This window comes from Oncorhynchus kisutch, linkage group LG23, assembly GCF_002021735.2.
Source record: "Oncorhynchus kisutch isolate 150728-3 linkage group LG23, Okis_V2, whole genome shotgun sequence".
Classification (NCBI taxonomy): domain Eukaryota; kingdom Metazoa; phylum Chordata; class Actinopteri; order Salmoniformes; family Salmonidae; genus Oncorhynchus; species Oncorhynchus kisutch.
In genome coordinates, this window is record NC_034196.2 from 8,758,706 (window position 1) to 8,779,242 (window position 20,537).

The following is a 20,537-nucleotide window of genomic DNA, read 5'->3' on the forward strand; positions in this document are numbered from 1 at the left end:
GTTTCCGGTGGTGTTGGGGATCCCCTGGTTGGCCCGTCACAACCCCAGGATTTCGTGGCAACAGAGGGCTCTACAGGGGTGGTCGGAGAGTGGAGAGTCCAGACCAAGTCTCCACCGTGCACATTCCCTCAGAATATGCCGATTTGGCTATCGCCTTCTGTAAAAAGAAGGCGACCCAATTACCACCTCATCGACGAGGGGATTGTGCGATAAATCTCCTGGTAGGCGCTGCACTTCCCGGGAGTCACGTGTATCCCCTGTCACAGGAGGAGACGGTGGCTATGGAGACATACATATCAGAATCTCTGGGGCAGGGGTTCATTCAGCCCTCCATCTCACCTGCCTCCTCGAGTTTCTTTTTTGTGAAGAAGAAGGAGGGTGGTCTGCCTCCGTGCATTGACTATAGAGGTCTAAATTCCATCACGGTGGGGTATAGTTACCCGCTACCTCTCATTGCCACGGCGATTGAGTCATTTCACGGAGCACGGTTTTTCACAAAACTGGATCTGAGGAGTGCATATAACTTGGTGCGTATCCGGAAGGGAGATGAGTGGAAGACGGCGTTTAGTACCACATCCGGCCATTATGAGTACCTCGTCGTGCCGTATGGGTTGAAGAATGCTCCAGCAGTCTTCCAATCTTTTGTGGATGAGATTCTCAGGGATCTGCACGGTCAGGGTGTGGTGGTTTACATCAATGATATTCTGGTCTATTCCGCTACACGGGCCGCGCATGTGTCTCTGGTGCGCAGGGTACTTGGGTGACTGTTGGAGCATGACCTGTACGTCAAGGCTGAGAAATGCTCGTTCTTCCAACAGGCCGTCTCCTTCCTTGGATATCGCATTTCCACATCGGGGTTGGTGATGGAGGATGCAGCCGTGAGTAATTGGCCGACTCCAACCACGGTAAAGGAGGTGCAGCGGTTCTTAGGGTTTGCCAACTACTACCGGAGGTTTATCCGGGGTTTTGGGCAGGTGGCTGTGCCCATTACGTCACTGCTGAAGGGGGGGCCGACGCGTCTGGGGTGGTCGGCTGAGGCGGACAGGGCTTTTAGTCGCCTGAATGCTCTTTTTACCTCGGCTCCCGTGCTGGCGCATCCGGACCCCTCTTTGGCATTTATAGTGGAGGTGGACGCATCCGAGGCTGGGGTTGGAGCCGTGCTCTCCCAGCGCTCGGGTGCACCACCGAAGCTCCGCCCCTGTGCTTTCTTTTCTCGGAAGCTCAGCCCGGCGGAGCGAAACTATGACGTGGGGGATCGGGAGCTGCTAGCTGTTGTCAGAGCCCTGAAGGTGTGGAGACATTGGCTTGAGGGGGCCCAGCACCCTTTCCTCATCTGGACTGACCACCGTAATCTAGAGTACATTCGGGCAGCGAGGAGACTGAACCCTCGTCAGGCAAGGTGGGCCATGTTTTTCACCCAATTTAGGTTTACCATCTCCTATAGACCAGGCTCCCAGAACACTAAGGCAGACGCACTGTCCCGACTATATGATACGGAGGAGCGGGCCATTGATCCTGCGCCCATCCTCCCGTCTTCTTGTCTAGTGGCACCTGTAAGGTGGGAGGTGGACGCAGACATTGAGCGAGCATCGCGTGTTGAGCCCACTCCTCCACAGTGTCCAGCGGGACGGGTGTATGTTCCGCTGGAGGTTAGAGACAGGTTAATTTGGTGGGCTCACACATCCCCCTCCTCTGGTCACCCGGGGATTGGGAGGACGGTGCGATGTCTTAGTGGGAAGTACTGGTGGCCCACGTTAGGGTTTATGTGTCCTCCTGCTCAGTGTGCGCTCAGTGCAAGGCTCCTAGGCACCTGCCCAGAGGGAAGTTACAACCCCTTCCCGTTCCACAGCGGCCTTGGTCACACCTGTCGGTTGACTTCTTGACCGATCTGCCACCGTCACAGGGCAACACCACGATCCTGGTCGTTGTGGATCGGTTTTCTAAGTCCTGTCGTCTCCTCCCTTTGCCCGGTCCCCCTACGGCCCTACAGACGGCTGAGGCCCTGTTTACTCACGTCTTCCGGCACTACAGGGTGCCTGAGGATATTGTTTCTGATCGGGGTCCCCAGTTCACGTCCATGTTGTGGAAGGCGTTCATGGAACGTTTGGGGGTCTTGGTCAGCCTGACCTCTGGGTTTCACCCCGAGAGTAATGGGCAGGTGGAAAGAGTGAACCAGGATGTGGGTAGGTTTCTGCGGTCGTATTGCCAGGACCGGCCAGGGGAGTGGGCGAAGTACATCCCCTGGGTGGAGATGGTCCAGAACTCACTCCCCCACTCCTCTACGAACCTGTCGCCCTTCCAATGTGTGTTGGGCTAACAGCCGGTCCTGGTACCATGGCATCAGAGCCAGACCGAGGCTCCTGCGGTGGACGATTGGGTGAAACGCTCAACGGAAACCTGGGAGGCCACCCACGGGTACCTTAAACGGGCCGAAGGACGGCAGAAGGCCAGTGCCGACCGCCATCGCAGCGAGGCCCCGGTGTACACACCGGGGGACCGGGTCTGGCTCTCGACCCGAAACCTGCCCCTCCACCTGCCCTGCCAGAAGCTGGGTCCGCGGTTTGTGGGGCCATTCAAAGTCCTGAGGAGAATAAACGAGGTGTGTTATCGGTAACAGCTCTCCCCATATTACCGTATTAACCCCTCGTTTCATGTGTCTCTCCTCAGGCCGGTGGTGGCTGGTCCGCTTCAAGAAGATGAGGTGCGGGAGGTCCCTCCGCCCCCCCTGGACATCGGGGGGGGGGGGGGGCGCCGGAGTATGCAGTTCGGTCCATACTGGACTCGAGGCGTCGGGTGGGGGGTCTTCAGTACCTCGTGGACTGGGAGGGGTACGGTCCAGGGGGAGAGATGCTGGGTGCCGGTGGAGGACGTACTGGATCCATCTATGCTAAGGGAGTTTCACCGCCTCCATCCGGATCGCCCTGCGCCTCGTCCTCCGGGTCGTCCGGCGTCGTCGCGCTGCGGGAGCCGCGCAGCGCGACGACTGTCACGACTTCTACCGAAGGTAACTCCTCTCCCTGTTCGGGCGGCGCTCGGCGCTCGGCGTCGCCGGTCTACTAGCCACTACCGATCCCTTTTTCTTTTTCTGGTTGTTTTGTCTGTGTTCCTTTTCACACCTGGTTTTCAATTGCTTTGATTTCTGTGGGTATATAGGGCACCTGTTACCTGCCGTAATTCGTGCAGGATTAGACTTGTGTGTATTGCGCTGGATTGTATTTGATGTTTGTTGTTTTTTTGCTATTACGCACGTGTATGTAAAGTGTCGGAACTGTGTTTGTTTCTCTGTGTGTTTGCACGAGTATTCAGAGCGTAGTTTTGGGATTTTTTTCTGTGCCGTTTGTATTGGTGGACTATATTATTCAACACGCTTCTCAGACATCCCTGCTCTCCTGCGCCTGACTCCTACACCTCTCACCAAGACGCATGTTATCACACTACTGCGCCTTCAGAGGGATAAGGATTTATGAACTAGTTATTATAACATTATAATTATTTTATTATTATTATTTTCAATGTTATTCTGATTTACACTAGGATTTTTCTTTACGGGTCTCTGGGAAGATAAATCTAGCTATGCTATTAGTTGTTTGTGTTGTACTTACCAGTACCCAGTGTTCGCGAGGTCCAACATGCCAATCAACCTGCTATCTGCCAATCATGGGAATGCCTGGAATGTTCTGAGGCTGGGCGTCATGGTGGTTGGTGGAGTGGCGTGTGTGGGGTGGAGCATTGCAAGTTAAGACAATGTTTATCCATTGTTCTGTCTCTTACATCCGGTCTCCACAAGACAAGGTCACAGTTGTTTTATAGGGTGTCTTTCATTTATTTGGCGTGGGCTACGGCCAAACCGTAGCCTGTGTGGAGTTGGGTTAATCTTAGAACTTCCCATCCCGGATCCGGGAGAATTGTCATCAACTACACTAATTAGCATAGCGCAACGGTCAAAAAATATTACTAGAAAATATTAATATTCATGAAATCACAAGTGAAATATAGTGAAACACAGCTTAGCCTTTTGTTAATCACCCTGTCATCTCAGATTTTGAAAGAGCAAGACAAGCGTTTGTGTACGTTTATCGATAGCCTAGCATAGCATTATGTCCAGCTAGCAGCAGGAAGCTTGGTCACAAAAATCAGAAAAGCAATCAAATGAACCGTTTACCTTTGATGATCTTAGGACAGAAAATGTTCCTTTTGTTCCATAAAGATTATTTTTATACTCAAAATTCCTCCGTTTGTTTGTCAAGATGTGTTAAGAAATCCACCGGAAATTATTTATTTTATTTGATTTATTTCACCTTTATTTAACCAGGTAGGCTAGTTGAGAACAAGTTCTCATTTGCAACTGCGACCTGGCCAAGATAAAGCATAGCAGTGTGAACAGACAACACAGAGTTACACATGGAGTAAACAATTAACAAGTCAATAACACAGTAGAAAAAAAAGGGGAGTCTATATACATTGTGTGCAAAAGGCATGAGGTGGTAGGCGAATAATTACAATTTTGCAGATTAATAACCCTGGAGCGGTCACGACAACGCCCCCCAAAAATTCAAATTATATCCATAATATCGACAGAAACATGGCAAACGTGAGAGGAAAAATGACTACCTCTGTCTTTTACGCAGGAATCTCTCTGAGAGCCCTCAGCTGGCCACTTATGCAATGTAGTCGTTTATGCTCATTCTTCAACATAAAGGCTGAAACTACTCACAATGCTGTAGACACCTTAGGGAATAGTAGAAAAAGGAATCTGGTTGATATCCCTTTCAGTGGCCAATAGGGGTGCAAATAAATCATCAATTCAGAGGGCTCGAACAGTTCTCACAGTTACCTGGTGCATGCTTGTCAACAATTGGCATGAATCATTTTACATCTGTATTCACTTCCTCATACACATCACACCAACATACTGACTTGCCTAGTTAAATAAATAAAGGTAAAGAATACTATAGAGGACTTTTTGTATGATCTTAGGATACACCTTATACAAAAAGTCCTGAGAACATTTTGTATGATCTCTCATAAATGACTTTGGACCCAAACTTCAGCTTTCCTTGATATTGCCACATTGTTATGGTCACTACAGCCAATGGGAATTGATATTGTTTCAGAAAAAGGCTCTATAGTATTCTTTACCTTTATTTATTTAACTAGGCAAGTCAGTTAAGAACAAATTCTTATTTTCAATGACGGCCTAGGAACAGTGGGTTAACTGCCTGTTCAGGGGCAGAACAACAGGTTTGTACCTTGTCAGCTCAGGGATTTGAACATGAAACCTTTCGGTTACTAGTCCAACGCTCTAACCACTAGGCTACCCTGCCGCCCCTATTAGTGATCAATACAAGTAGATGGCACAAATCCAACACTATTGGAATCCACTCTAGTTGGGTCATATTACAGCCATTAGTCACAGTTAGATCTTCAGAGGACAGTTGCTAAGCAGTCAATGTTCAGGTCACCCAGAAAATAGACCTTTCTGTTAACATCACACACTATTAAGCATTTCACACACATTATCTAGATACTGACTTGTTAGCACTTGCTGGCCTATAGCAACACCCTAAAATAATAGGCTTAGATGAGGCAGGTGTACAGTCGTGGCCAAAAGTTTTGAGAATGACACAAATATTAATTTTCACAAAGTCTGCTGCCTCAGTTTGTATGATGGCAATTTGCATATACTCCAGAATGTTATGAAGCGTGATCAGATGAATTGCAATTAATTGCAAAGTCCCTCTTTGCCATGCAAATTAACTGAATCCCCAAAAAACATTTCCACTACATTTCAGCCCTGCCACAAAATGACCAGCTGACATCATGTCAGTGATTCCCTCATTAACACAGGTGTGAGTGTTGAGGAGGACAAGGCTGGAGATCACTCTGTCATGCTGATTGAGTTTGAATAACAGACTAGAAGCTTCAAATGGAGGGTGGGGCTTGGAATCATTGTTCTTCCTCTGTCAATCATGGTTACCTGCATGGAAACACGTGCCGTCACCATTGCTTTGCACAAAAAGTGCATCACAGGCAAGGATATTGCTGGCCGTATGATTTTACCTAAATCAACCATTTATCGGATCATCAAGAACTTCAAGGAGAGCGGTTCAATTGTTGTGAAGAAGGCTTCAAGGCGCCCAAGAAAGTCCAGCAAGCGCCAGGACCTGCTGCGGGATCGGGGCACCACCAGTACAGAGCTTGCTCAGGAATGGCAGCAGGCAAGTGTGAGTGCATCTGCACGCACAGTGAGGCGAAGACTTTTGGAGGATGGCCTGGTGTCAAGAAGGGCAGCAAGAAGCCACTTCTCTCCAGGAAAAAAATCAGGGGCAGACTGATATTCTGCAAAAGTTACAGGGATTGGACTGCTGAGGACTGGGGTAAAGTTATTTTCTATGATGAATCCCCTTTCTGATTGTTTGGGACATCTGGAAAAAAGCTTGTCCGGAGAAGACACGGTGAGGGCTACCATCAGTCCTGTGTCATGCCAACAGTAAAGCATCCTGAGACCATTCATGTCTGGGGTTGCTTCTCAGCCAAGGGAGTGGGCTCACTCTCAATTTTGCCCAAGAACACAGCCATGAATAAAGAATGGTACCAACAAATCCTCTGAGAGCAACTTCTCCCAACCATCCAGGAAAAGTTTGGTGACGAACAATGCCTTTTCCAGCATAATGGAGCACCTTGCCATAAGGCAAAAGTGATAACTAAGTGGCTCAGGCAACAAAACATCGATATTTTGGGTCCATGGCCAGGAAACTCCCCAGACCTTAATCCCATTGAGAACTTGTTGTCAATCCTGAAGAGGCAATTCATCAGGTGTCAAAAGCGTTTCACAGGGATGCTGGCCCATGTTGACTACAATGCTTCCCACAGTTGTGCAGTAGTGGTGCAGTGGGTAAACTCACTGGAGAAGCTGAGCCTGGGAAAAAAGGCCATATTACAACCTACACTATATACAGTGCATTCAGAAAGTATTCAGATCCCTTGACTTTTTCCACATTTTGTTACGTTACAGCCTTATTCTAAAACTGATTAAATCGGTTTTACACATTACCACATAATGACAAAGCAAAAGCATATTTTTTTTGCATTATTATTTAAAACGAAAATATCATATTTACATAAGTATTCAGACCCTTAACTCGGTACTTTGTTGAAGCACCTTTGGCAACGATTACAGCCTTGAGCCTTCTTGGGTACTACGCTACAAGCTTGGCACACCTGTATTTGGGGAGTTTCTCCTATTATTCTCTGCAGATCCTCTCAAGCTCCGTTAAGTTGGATGGGGAGCGTTGCTGCGGCTCTGGCTGGGAACTCAAGGACATTCAGAGACCACTCCTGCATTGTCTTTGCTGTGTGCTTAGGGTCTTTGTCCTGTTGGAAGGTGAACTTTTGTCCCAGTCTGAGGTCCTGAGCGCTCTGGAGCAGGTTTTTATAAAGGATCTCTCAGTACTTTGCTCCATTCATCTTTCCCTCGATCCTGACTAGTCTCCCAGTCACTGCTGCTGAAAAACATCCCTACAGTATGATGCTGCCACCACCATCCTTCACCGTAGGGATGGTGCCAGGTTTCCTCCAGACGTGACGCTTGGTATTCATGCCAAATAGTTCAATCTTGGTTTCATCAGACCAGAGAATCTTGTTTCTCATGGTCAGAGTCCTTTAGGTGCATTTTGGCAAACTCCAAGCAGGCTGTCATGTGCCTTTTATTGAGGAGTAGCTTCCATCTAGCCACTACCATAAAGGCCTGATTGGTGGAGTGCTGCAGAGATGGTTGTCTTTCTGGAAGGTTCTCCCATCTCCACAGAGGAACTTTGGAGCTCTGTCAGAGTGGCCTTCAGGTTCTTGGTCACCTTCCTGAGTGTGCAAAGCTGTCATCAAGGCAAAGGGTGGCTACTTTGAAGAATCTCAAATATAAAATATATTTGTATTTCTTTAACACTTTTTTGGTTACTACATGATTCCATATGTTATTTCGTAATTTTGAAGTCTTCACTATTATTCTACAATGTAGAAAATAGTAAAAATAAAGAAAAACCATGGAATGAGTAGGTGTGTTCAAACTTTTGACTGGTACTGTACATTTGCAAAAATCTCTAAAAACCTGTTTTTGCTTTGTCATTATGGGGTGTTGTGTGTAGATTGATGAGGATTTTTTTTGTAATCCATTTTAGAATAAGGCTGTAACGTAACAAAATGTGTAAAAGGTCAAGGGGTCTGAATACTTTTCAAATGCACTGTATACAAAAGCATGTGGACACCCCTTCAAATTAGTGGATTTGTCTATTTCAGCCACACACGTTGCTGACAGGTGTATAAAATTGAGCACACTGACATGCAATCTCCATAGACAAACATTGGTAGTAGAATGGCCTTACTGAAGAGCTCAGTGATTTTCAACGTGGCACCGTTATAGAATGGTAGAGCTGCCCCGGTCATCTGTAAGTGCTATTGTTGTGAAGTGGAAACATCTAGGAGCAACAGCGGCTCAGCCGTGAAGTGGTAGGCCACACAAGCTCACAGAACGGGACCGCTGTCCTCGGTTGCAACACTCACTGCCGAGTTCTGGAAGCAACATCAGCACAATAACTGTTCGTCGGGAGCTTCATGAAATGGGTTTCCATGGCCGAGCAGACGCACACAAGACTAAGATCACCATGTGCAACACCAAGCATCACAAGATGCTGGAGTGGTGTAAAGCTTGGCGCCATTGGACTCTGGAGCAGTGGAAACGCATTCTCTGGAGTGATGAATACGCTTCAATATCTGGCAGTCCAACGGACAAATCTGGGTTTGTTGGATGCCAGGAGATGCATAGTGCCAATTGTAAAGTTTGGTGGAGGAGGAATAATGGTCTGGCGCTGTTTTTCATGGTTCAGGCTCCTTAGTTCCAGTGAAGGGAAATCTTAACGCTACAGCATACAATGACATTCAAGACGATTCTGAGCTTCCAACTTTGTGGCAACAGTTTCAGCATGACAATGCCTTCGTGCACAATGCAATGTCCATACAGAAATGGTTTGTCGAGATCGGTGTGGAAGAATTTGACTGGCCTAAACAGAGCCCTGACCATAACCCCATTGAACATCTTTGGGAGGAATTGGAACGCCGACTGTGAGCCAGGCCTAATCGTCCAACGCCAGTGGCCTCACCTCACTAATACTATTGTGGCTAAATGGAAGCAAGACCCGCAGCAATGTTAGAGCATCTAGTGAAAAGCCTCCCAGAAGAGTCAAGGTTGTTATAGCAGCAAAGGGGGGGGGGGATCAACTCCATATTAATGCCCATCATTTTTGGAATGAGATATTCGATGAGCAGGTGTCCACATTCTTTTGTGTATGTGTTGTGATAATTGCATTGTTTACTCTGCTCTATAACCTGTTATTTCATATGCCTACCGACCGTGATATATAGGCCTGAGTCCGGGACAATAAGAAGACACAGTGGCAGAATACATTCCACCACACCTTGGTTTTATCACAAAACCCTGAGAGCAACCTCCGTCCGGTGGAGTCCACAAAACCCTGAGAGCAACCTCTGTCCGGTGTAGTCCACAAAACCTTGAGAGCAACCTCCGTCCGGTGGAGTCCACAAAACCCTGAGAGCAACCTCCGTCCGGTGGAGTCCACAAAACCCTGAGAGCAACCTCCGTCCGGTGGAGTCCACAAAACCCTGAGAGCAACCTCCGTCCGGTGGAGTCCACAAAACCCTGAGAGCAACCTCCGTCCGGTGGAGTCCACAAAACCCTGAGAGCAACCTCCGTCCGGTGGAGTCCACAAAACCCTGAGAGCAACCTCCGTCCGGTGGAGTCCACAAAACCCTGAGAGCAACCTCCGTCCGGTGGAGTCCACAAAACCCTGAGAGCAACCTCCGTCCGGTGAAGTCCACAAAACATATTGCATGTAGCAAACAGTTACATGACCTACAGCAGGGTCAAGCAAGTTAATGTTTCATACATTTTTGGACTACTAAATAAATATTGATTTAGAACAGTAGAGAGTCGTAAAGAAAACAGGAGCTGCCTCCACCATTCCTGCACCATTTTGCCATCAATAAGGAATCATAGCTTTTACCTGGATTCGTCAGTCTATGTCATGGAAAGAGCTAGTGTTTTATTGTTTTGTACACTCAGTGTAGTATTATGGGCTATGTTTTAGCCCTTTCCTGAGTAGCTTTAGCTTATCAGAGATAGACATAACATGAAAAAGAACAAACAAAGCAAGAGAGAACAAAAACATTCATCACTCCATCAACCAGTTGGTGCAGATATGCCCCAGTATCTGAGACTTCTCTTGACAGATGAAAATTTATAATGATTATGGCATTGAATCAAAGTCACGTGGCATCTTTCCTCACTACCACACACTGTTTAATGTATTTGGAGTAAACCGACTCATCCACCTTGCGTTTGGTTGCTGGACGACAGAAAGGCTCATTGTTGTGGTTGAGAGCTTCACATACAGAGTCCAGCTTCAGTGGCATTTTACAGACCAACCCTCCATGTCCTTTATGGCCTCTGTGGTACTTATATGATATTACAATAGATCCATCCTGCAGCAGAACCTCCCCCCAGCAGATAGAGAAGAGAGAGAATTTTTAAAACGCAGCATAGCTTAGGTAGCTCTTAGGTAGCTGACACAACATACAGGGCTGGGGGAAATGGAGGACATCTGATGGAAAATTCAAAGGGTTGTACAGAGAAGAAGCTGAATTGTGTGTTTTGAAGAGGTTTGCAGGGGGTGTTGAGACAGGATTAAAGGAGGCAGAGGGGAATAGAGAGAGTGACACACCTGAAAGGGTGTCCTTGGGAGATAGGCCTACTTAATCCCTGCGGCTCCCCTGGGTTGGTGGGATAGCAATGAATTAACACACTAGCTCACACACACACACACACACACACAGTCTCCTTTAAAGGGAATAGGGTGCCATTTTGGATGCAGCTCAAGTTATGCATCTCAAGTACACATGTAACTCACCCATCAACCTGCAATCTGAAATGTCATCTCCCCAAGCTCCTCAAAAGGCTTCAAAATCAGACCTCAAATCTCTTCCTAAAGATGAAGAAAGACAGATGTCTAACATGAAGAAATGTCTTTATCAGTTTGGTTGATTGAATATGACTTGGAAGCGGGGGAGGGAAAGGTTTAAAATAGAAAAAACATGTTTCAAGCAAAAAAGCTTCAAGCAAAACCTTTTTTTCCCCCCAAGGATTTTAAAAACGTGTCAATCTTTCCGTCTCAAACCTTTCCACAGATCAGCTTGTAACACGGCCGGTGTTACAAGCTGCCACATTCTAAACATCCATCTGTAGCCTATCAGCTTTCTTCTTAAAGATGAAAGACCCATCCCTCTTTTTTTCTTTTCTTTTTTATTCACAACCCTCACCTTTTCTTGTCTTTCTTCACTCATCACTTTCTTTGATCTGAACCAACAGGGCTCGGAGGGATGGGGCCACCGTCATGTTCATTTTGGGGTCCTTGGCCTGTCAAGTCAGTAACCTTACGTTTCACAGCTATAAAAGGGAATCTAAAATGTCACTATCTGGAACAAGAGCGGTCAATAAAATGTTCAGAAATGTCACCACGACAAAAAAAGCAACTGTTTTATTTCTGCAGAGCTTTGTCTTCAAAAGCGAAATATGTTTTATTTAATTGCATAGCTTGAAGTCTTTAATAAAGATGCTCTTCTCTTTAACCAGGACTGTAAGTAACAACAGTGAACTTTTTTTCTGTAAATGTTTTCAATTTTCCAATTAAATGGAATATACCATTTTTTGTTGTTCATTGAATGTGAATTTTCTTTGATTATGGTACAAAAGTGTCTTGAACCAAAATGGATTCCAATCAGCACACCCTAGCGGAACACTAATTGCAGTCCAATCAGAGTCCTCGATGGGGGTGAGGCAGGAAACTCTCCTCTGCTGTTACCTAGCAACAAAGAGGGCCTCCCAGATTGTTGATAGGTGTGGTGGTGATTGTGGTGTAGGCTACCTTTGGCTACTGCCTCCCTATGAGAGAAAATATCATCAGCTTACCTTTCTCTTTTATAATCACTGATTTTAGAGAACATGATGGGTGAAAGCAATATGGTGAAGACCTATCCAAGTTAGTAGCCTAGGTGAGATACAGCCTTCGTCTATATTTGTTTAGCTCAAAGACACAAAGGATTTTCAAACTGACTGTACTCTATGAGTGTGCTTTTACTAGAAAACCTTTCACTACTACAAAACAAAAGTTGCAAACCATTTAACAAACTATCATTTATTTTCCTATAATGTGCTCTTTTCTCTCGCTCTCTCTCTCTCTTCCACTCTCTCCCTCTTTCTCTCTCCCTCCCTCCCTCTCTCTCGATCTCTTCTCCCTCTCCACTCTCTTCCTCTCTCTCTCTCCCTCTCTCTTCCACTCTCTCCCTCTTTTTCCTCCACTCTCTCACCCTCTCTCTCCCTCTCTCCCCCTTCCTCTCTCTCCCTTTCTGCTCCATCTCTCTCTCCTCCCCAGTGTATTATAGTGAAAGCCTGCTGAATCCCCTACTTTTATTCTTATTTATGGTGGAGGGTTTATAATGAATTACTAATTAATAGCTTCAGAGCCGGGTTGCAGTGCGCTCTTTTACACGTCTCTCCAGTCCCATGATTAATGATCCCCATTGATGATGTAACCTAACGAGCCTATAGGCACCTCACCTCCACGATTAACAGATCACCGTAAGACCCCCTCTCCTCTCCGTTCGGCCTGACCGCTCGGTAAAACACATACCCTGTAAGATTTATGACAGATGGAGGGGAAGACATTAATACATTGATAAGTTCATTTTAAAGCCTTAGTTAAAGCAGAGGCGTTTCACCAGAGGGGAGCCATTAACATTTGATTGTATCTTAAGGAGAGATAATGAATGTCTCTGGACCAGATTAGACCACCACTAAACTATCCTGACAGAATGAGCTGATTAGAAACATGGAAGTAATAATGTCTAATGGATTGTGGTTTGGTCTTTAGTTAAAACAGCAAATGTTTGGAAGACGTGGAGGAACATTTCTTCAGAAGTAAATACACACTATTCTCTCTCTCTCTCTCTCTTCCCCCCTGTCCTTTCTCTGATGGGCCATCTACTTTCTCCACATTATTACTTTGAATCACTTGGGACTCCAGACCTTAATCCCCTCTCCATCTCCAGCAGGTCTGGTAACAATATATATACACACACACACACACACACACACACACACACACACACACACACACACACACACACACACACACACACACACACACACACACACACACACACACACACACACACACACACACATAGACTTCGTCCCCACAACGACCGTACGTACATACCCCAACCAGAAACCATGGATTACAGACAGCATCCGCACTGAGCTAAAGGCTAGAGCTGCCGCTTTCAAGGAGCAGGACTCTCCCAGGAGCTTATAAGAAATCCCGCTATGCCCTCCGACAAACCATTAAACTGGCAAAGCGTCAATTCATTACTGAGATCGAGTCGTACTACACCGGCTATGACGCTCTCAGATGTGGCAGGGCTTGCAAACCATTACAGACTACAAAGGGAAGCACAGCCGAGAGCTCCCCAGTGACACGAGTCTACCGGACGAGCTAAACTACTTCTATGCTCGCTTCGAGGCAAATATGAAAACATGCATGAGAGCACCAGCTGTACCGGAAGACAGTGTGATCACGCTCTCCGCAGCCAATGTGAGTAAGACCTTTAGACAGGTCAACATTCACAAGGCCGCAGGGCCAGACGGATTACAAGGGCGTGTACTGTGAGCATGCGCTGACCAACTAGCAAAGTGTCTTTACTGACATTTTCAACCTCTCCCTGTCTGAGTCTGTAATACCAATGTGTTTTAAGCAGACCACCATAGTGCCTGTGCCCAAGAACACTAAGGTAACCTGCCCAAATGACTACTGACCTGTAGTACTCATGTCTGTAGCCATGAAGTGCTTTGAAAGGCTGGTCATGGCTCACATCAACACCATCATCCCAGAAACCGTTGACCCACTCCAATTTGCATACCTCCCCAACAGATCCACAGATGATGCAGTCTCTATTGCACTCAACACTGCCCTTTCCCACCTGGATAGAAGGAACACCTATGTGAGAATGCTGTTCATTGACTACAGCTCAGCATTCAACACCATAGTGCCCTCAAAGCTTATCAATAAGCTAAGGACCCTGGGACTAAACACCTCCCTCTGCAACTGGATCCTGGACTTCCTGACGGGCCACCCCCAGGTGGTAAGGGTAGGTAACAACACATTCGCCATGCTGATCCTCAACACAGGGGCCCCTCAGGGGTGCGTGCTCAGCCCCCTCCTGTACTCCCTGTTTACTCATGACTGCACGGCCAGGCACAACTCCAACATCATCATTAAATTTGCCGATGACACAACAGCAAGACAGCCTATAGGGAGGAGGTCAGAGATCTGGCCGTGTGGTGCCAGGACAACAACCTCTCCCTCAACGTGATCAAAACAAAGGAGATGATTGTGGACTAAAAGGAGGACCGAGCATGCCCCCATTCTCATCGACGGGACTTCAGTGAAGTAGGTTCAGAGCTTCAAGTTCCTTGGTGTCAGTAAATCCCTGGGGACAAGCTTCCTGCCATCCAGGACCTCTATAACAGGCGGTGTCAGAGGAAGGCCCGAAAATTGTCAAAGACTCCAGCCACCCTAGTCATAGACTGTTCTCTCTGCTACCACATAGCAAGTGGTACTGGAGCACCAAGTCTAGGTCCAAGAGGCTTCTAAACAGCTTCTACCCCCAAGCCATGAGACTCCTGAACATCTAGTCAAATGGCTACCCAGACCATTCACATTGTCCCCCCTCCCCTCTCCACACCACTGCCACTCTCTGTTGTCATGTATGCATAGTCACTTTAATTAACTCTACCTACATGTACATACTACCTCAACTAATCAGTGCCCCCGCACATTTACTCTGTACCGGCACCCCCCTGTATATATTGTTCTTTTTTACTGCTCCTCTTTAATTACTTGTTACTTTTCTCTTATTCTTATCCGTATTTTTTGAAACTGCACTTTCGGTTAGGGGCTTGTAAGTAAGCATTTCACTGTAAGGTGAATCCTGTTGTATTCGGCGCATGTGACTAATAAAATTGGATTTGATTTGACACACACACGCACATACAAACACGTTAGGGCCTGCAGAGAGGAGTGTTACAGGCTGACTACAAAATACATTTTGAAATCTATGTTATTTCAATTATTGCACCCACATTGCTCGCGCGCGCCAACGAGCGTCTACGTTGGCAAGGGCTACAAATAGAAATCAGTTCTATTTCTGACTCAGATCACGCTGCAAGTCCTGCCTCTCCCATCTCCACATTGGTTTATAGAAGCAGGTGCCCACGTGCCATCTCCTCATTGGTTATACACATGTGGGTGACTGAAAGACGAACGAGGTCGGTGGCGGTAATGCACCTAATTTATGGAAGTTGACAATCGCAATATAAAGTCAAGAGAAGAAAAAGCCTAGAAGGAGAGATGACTAGAAACGATTTGGTTGACCGTTTTATGTGTGGATTAATTGTTGGAGTAGAGGACCTTGTGCATTTCAGGTAAAATAACAACTCAATGTTTATATCCCAGGACAAATTAGCTAGCAACAGCAAACTAGCTAAATAGGACAAATTAGCTAGCAAGTGCAAGCTAGCTAGCTAAATTGCCATAAAGGTTTAATGCTTTTCGATCTGTCCCCAAATTAATGTAATTGGTTCAGAGTTTGTTTTGATATTTTAACCTACGTGTCGTGATCGTGTTTGGTGTGGGGACAAAATAAATGTATGCACGATGGCGCACGCGAGCAGCCGGTTTGGGTTCCGTGTTAGAGAAAGGGGATGTGAAAAAGAAGGGGTGGAACAAGAGAGAGAGAGGGTATTAAAGAAAAGAAAGAGAGACCCTACTGGACACCTGACCTAACCCTCATTCAAATCGGAGTCCGTACAATCCTAAACAGGGTTCGTATCCAAGCCCCCACCTGACCACCTAACCTGAACAGGCCCTCGAGTGATTTATTTTGCCCCCCCAAAGTTTTTTGGTCATAAAAGACACACATCACCAGAAAAAAAGACTAAAATCACCAGGAATACAACTACAAAGGAATTTATTTGGGGAAATCTTTTCAGCAAGTATTCCCATGAATACAAAATATATGTGATCGTGTTTCAATGTAATCAAGGTATGAAACAACTTATTTTCAAATATAATCTATTTTTGGGCTTAGTTGTAGTCAATTTGCAGTTTACAAATTATTAAAATTATGTATGCCCCCAACCATCCGCTCCAACAAAAATCGTCCCGCGGCTGAATCTAGTTTATCTCCTTTATCTACTTTATCTGAAGCTCATTTGAGCAAATTGGAGGTGTACCTGTGGATGTATTTCAAGACCTACCTTCAAACTCAGCGCCTCTTTGCTTGACATTATGGGAAATCAAAAGAAATCAGCCAAGACCTCAGAAAAATGTTGTATGTATGTACACTGCTCAAAAAAATAAAGGGAACACTAAAATAACACATCCTAGATCTGAATGAATTTAATATTCTAATTAAATACTTTTTTCTTTACATAGTTGAATGTGCTGACAACAAAATCACACAAAAATTATCAATGGAAATTAAATTTATCAACCTATGGAGGTCTGGATTTGGAGTCACACTCAAAATTAAAGTGGAAAACCACAATACAGGCTGATCCAACTTTGATGTAATGTCCTTAAAACAAGTCAAAATGAGGCTCAGTAGTGTGTGTGGCCTCCACGTGCCTGTATGACCTCCCTACAACGTCTGGGCATGCTCCTGATGAGGTGGCGGATGGTCTCCTGAGGGATCTCCTCCCAGACCTGGACTAAAGCATCTACCAACTCCTGGACAGTCTGTGGTGCAATGGAGCGAGACATGATGTCCCAGATGTGCTCAATTGGATTCAGGTCTGGTGAACGGGCGGGCCAGTCCATAGCATCAATGCCTTCCTCTTGCAGGAACTGCTGACCCACTCCAGCCACATGAGGTCTAGCATTGTCTTGCATTAGGAGGAACCCAGGGCCAACCGCACCAGCATATGGTCTCACAAGGGGTCTGAGGATCTCATCTCGGTACCTAATGGCAGTCAGGCTACCTCAAAGTACGGCCCCCCAAAGAAATGCCACCCCACACCATGACTGACCCACCGCCAAACCGGTCATGCTGGAGGATGTTGCAGGCAGCAGAACGTTCTCCACGGCGTCTCCAGACTGTCACGTCTGTCACATGTGCTCAGTGTGAACCTGCTTTCATCTGTGAAGAGCACAGGGCGCCAGTTGCGAATTTGCCAATCTTGGTGTTCTCTGGCAAATGAAAAACGTCCTGCACGGTGTTGGGCTGTAAGCACAACCCCCACCTGTGGACGTCGGGCCCTCATACCACCCTCATGGAGTCTGTTTCTGACCGTTTGAGCAGACACATGCACATTTGTGGCCTGCTGGAGGTCATTTTGCAGGGCTCTGGCAGTGCTCCTCCTGCTCCTCCTTGCACAAAGGCGGAGGTAGCGGTCCTGCTGCTGGGTTGTTGCCTTCCTACGGCCTCCTCCACGTCTCCTGATGTACTGGCCTGTCTCCTGGTAGCGCATCCATGCTCTGGACACTACGCTGACAGACACAGCAAACCTTCTTGCCACAGCTCGCATTGATGTGCCATCCTGGATGAGCTGCACTACCTGAGCCACTCTGTCTGTCTGTCTGTCTGTCTGTCTGTCTGTCTGTCTGTCTGTCTGTCTGTCTGTCTGTCTGTCTGTCTGTCTGTCTGTCTGTCTGTCTGTCTGTCTGTCTGTCTGTCTGTCTGTCTGTCTGTATATTATTTTACTGCTCTATGGATATAATTAATAATAATAATATTCAGCACCGTGATATACACACACAGTGCTATATTCAGTACTGTGATATACACACACAGTGATATATTCAGTACCGTGATATACACACACAGTGACACTGTGCACACAGAGATATACACACACAGTGATATATTCAGAACTGTGATATATACACACAGTGATATATTCAGTACCGTGATATACACACACAGTGACACTGTGCACACAGAGATATACAGAGCCACTGTCACACTGACTGGTGTAAATTCACTCTAATCCTTGTGACCTCTTTACCTTGTCCTTTAGAATAGATCAATCCCGGACTTTCTCTTTGTGGGTGTCTCTCTCACTTTCTCTCTCTTTCTCTTTCTTTATCTCTGTCTCACTCACCCACTCACTGACTCACTCACTCACTCACTCACTCACTCACTCACTCACACACACACACACACACACACACACACACACACACAAACCTAAGGCTTAATGTCTCAGCTTTTACTTTTCATTCTGCAAAACAAGCTCTCTGCTCTCTCCTCTCTCCTCTCTCCTCTCCTTTATCCTCTCCTCCATTTCTTTCCTCGCTTCCTCTCCTCCGCTATTCAAAGTCACTGAGCCACCTCCAGCCAAGTCATTATAATATACTATATACACATTTACCAAAGATTGCTTTTATCTCAGCTGAAAATGGCTTCTGCGAGACAGAGGAATGTGTGTGTGTGTGTGTGTACAGCGGCCACAGCTCGACAACGCCATCCCACAGAATCCAATTTGTGAAGTCAATGAGGGGTGTGACACATAATGTATACTAATTCAGCGCCAGGCAAGGCACTGTAGGGTTCAGGCATCCGTCATGTACATATCATGCATATGTTAATGTCTCCTGCATACCAGACAACAGGAATGCATGTAGCTACTGTATGAGGTTCAGTCTGGCTAATGATCTCTTGTACATGTATGTTCTTGCAGCTTGAATATGAATGGGTCGTTCTTGAGTGCGTCCCTTGCCTTTGCAACCATGAAAAACACTTTAAAATGACAAAATAGCTGCACATCATATATGTTTTTCTTTATATAGAACTGTTTATCAATGATTAAACATAATGCAAAAAGTTTAGTCTGCAACACTTTATGTTTATGCATGGTTTAAAGCACGTAGAGTATGCAAATTGGCTTGTCTCTGTAGTAATGTGTAGAGTTGTAGTGACATGTTTTGGGGATTTTTTGAATGCTAGAAAGTGAACAAAATAATGAATTTGTATGGATTAATAAACAAAAAGAAGGATATTAAAACACCTAATGTTTTGCGAGTATAATGTATGTCCCTCAGTTTTATGGAATTGGTGTTACCGCCTTAAATCCTTCAGTACAAAGATATCAAATTTGCACACACTGTACATACAATTTTCTATTTTTATTTTTATTTTGTGTTATTGACTGTACTTTTGTTTATGTGTATAATGCCTTGCGAAAGTATTCGGCCCCCTTGAACTTTGCGACCTTTTGCCACATTTCAGGCTTCAAACATAAAGATATAAAACATGGTTTGGGCCTGCTTTTCTTCAGCAGGGACAGGGAAGATGGTTAAAATTGATGGGAAGATGGATGGAGCCAAATACAGGACCATTCTGGAAGAAAACCTGATGGAGTCTGCAAAAGACCTGAGACTGGGATGGAGATTGGTCTTCCAACAAGACAATGATCCAAAACATAAAGCAAAATCTACAATGGAATGGTTCAAAAATAAACATATCCAGGTGGCCAAGTCAAAGTCCAGACCTGAATCCAATCGAGAATCTGTGGAAAGAACTGAAAACTGCTGTTCACAAATGCTCTCCGTCCAACCTCACTGAGCTCGAGCTGTTTTGCAAGAAGGAATGGGAAAAAATGTCAGTCTCTCGATGTGCAAAACTGATAGAGACATACCCCAAGCGACTTACAGCTGTAATCGCAGCAAAAGGTGGCGCTACAAAGTATTAACTTAAGGGGGCTGAATAATTTTGCACGCCCAATTTTTCAGTTTTTGATTTGTTAAAAAAGTTTGAAATATCCAATAAATGTCGTTCCACTTCATGATTGTGTCCCACTTGTTGTTGATTCTTCACAAAAAAATACAGTTTTATATCTTTATGTTTGAAGCCTGAAATGTGGCAAAAGGTCGCAAAGTTCAAGGGGGCCGAATACTTTCGCAAGGCACTGTAACTCTGTGTTGTTGTTTTTGTCACACTGCTTTGCTTTATCTTGGCCAGGTCGCAGTTGTAAATGAGAACTTGTTCTCAACTTGCCTACCTGGTTAAATAAAGGTGAAATAAATCAACTTTTTTTTTAAATGTAAAGGACCTTGAGCATTCTCTCCAGTGGCAAACTGTCCTCGTGGGTGGTGTGTAATATTAAAAGAAATGATTAGGTAATCCCACCCTTTTTAGTATGTCATGCATTTTAGGATTCTATTGATACTTTGGTGTGTCTCAATCCAATGTGTCAATTGGTGTCACACAATTTAAATGAAGGGAAATAACACTGTGAGCAAAATAATGAATCATATCACTTTAGTAAATTATTTTAAAGGATGGATGACCTTAGCATTTGTGGCCTCCATTTCAGTAAAATCCTAATTTACCTAACATGTCTCATTCGTCAT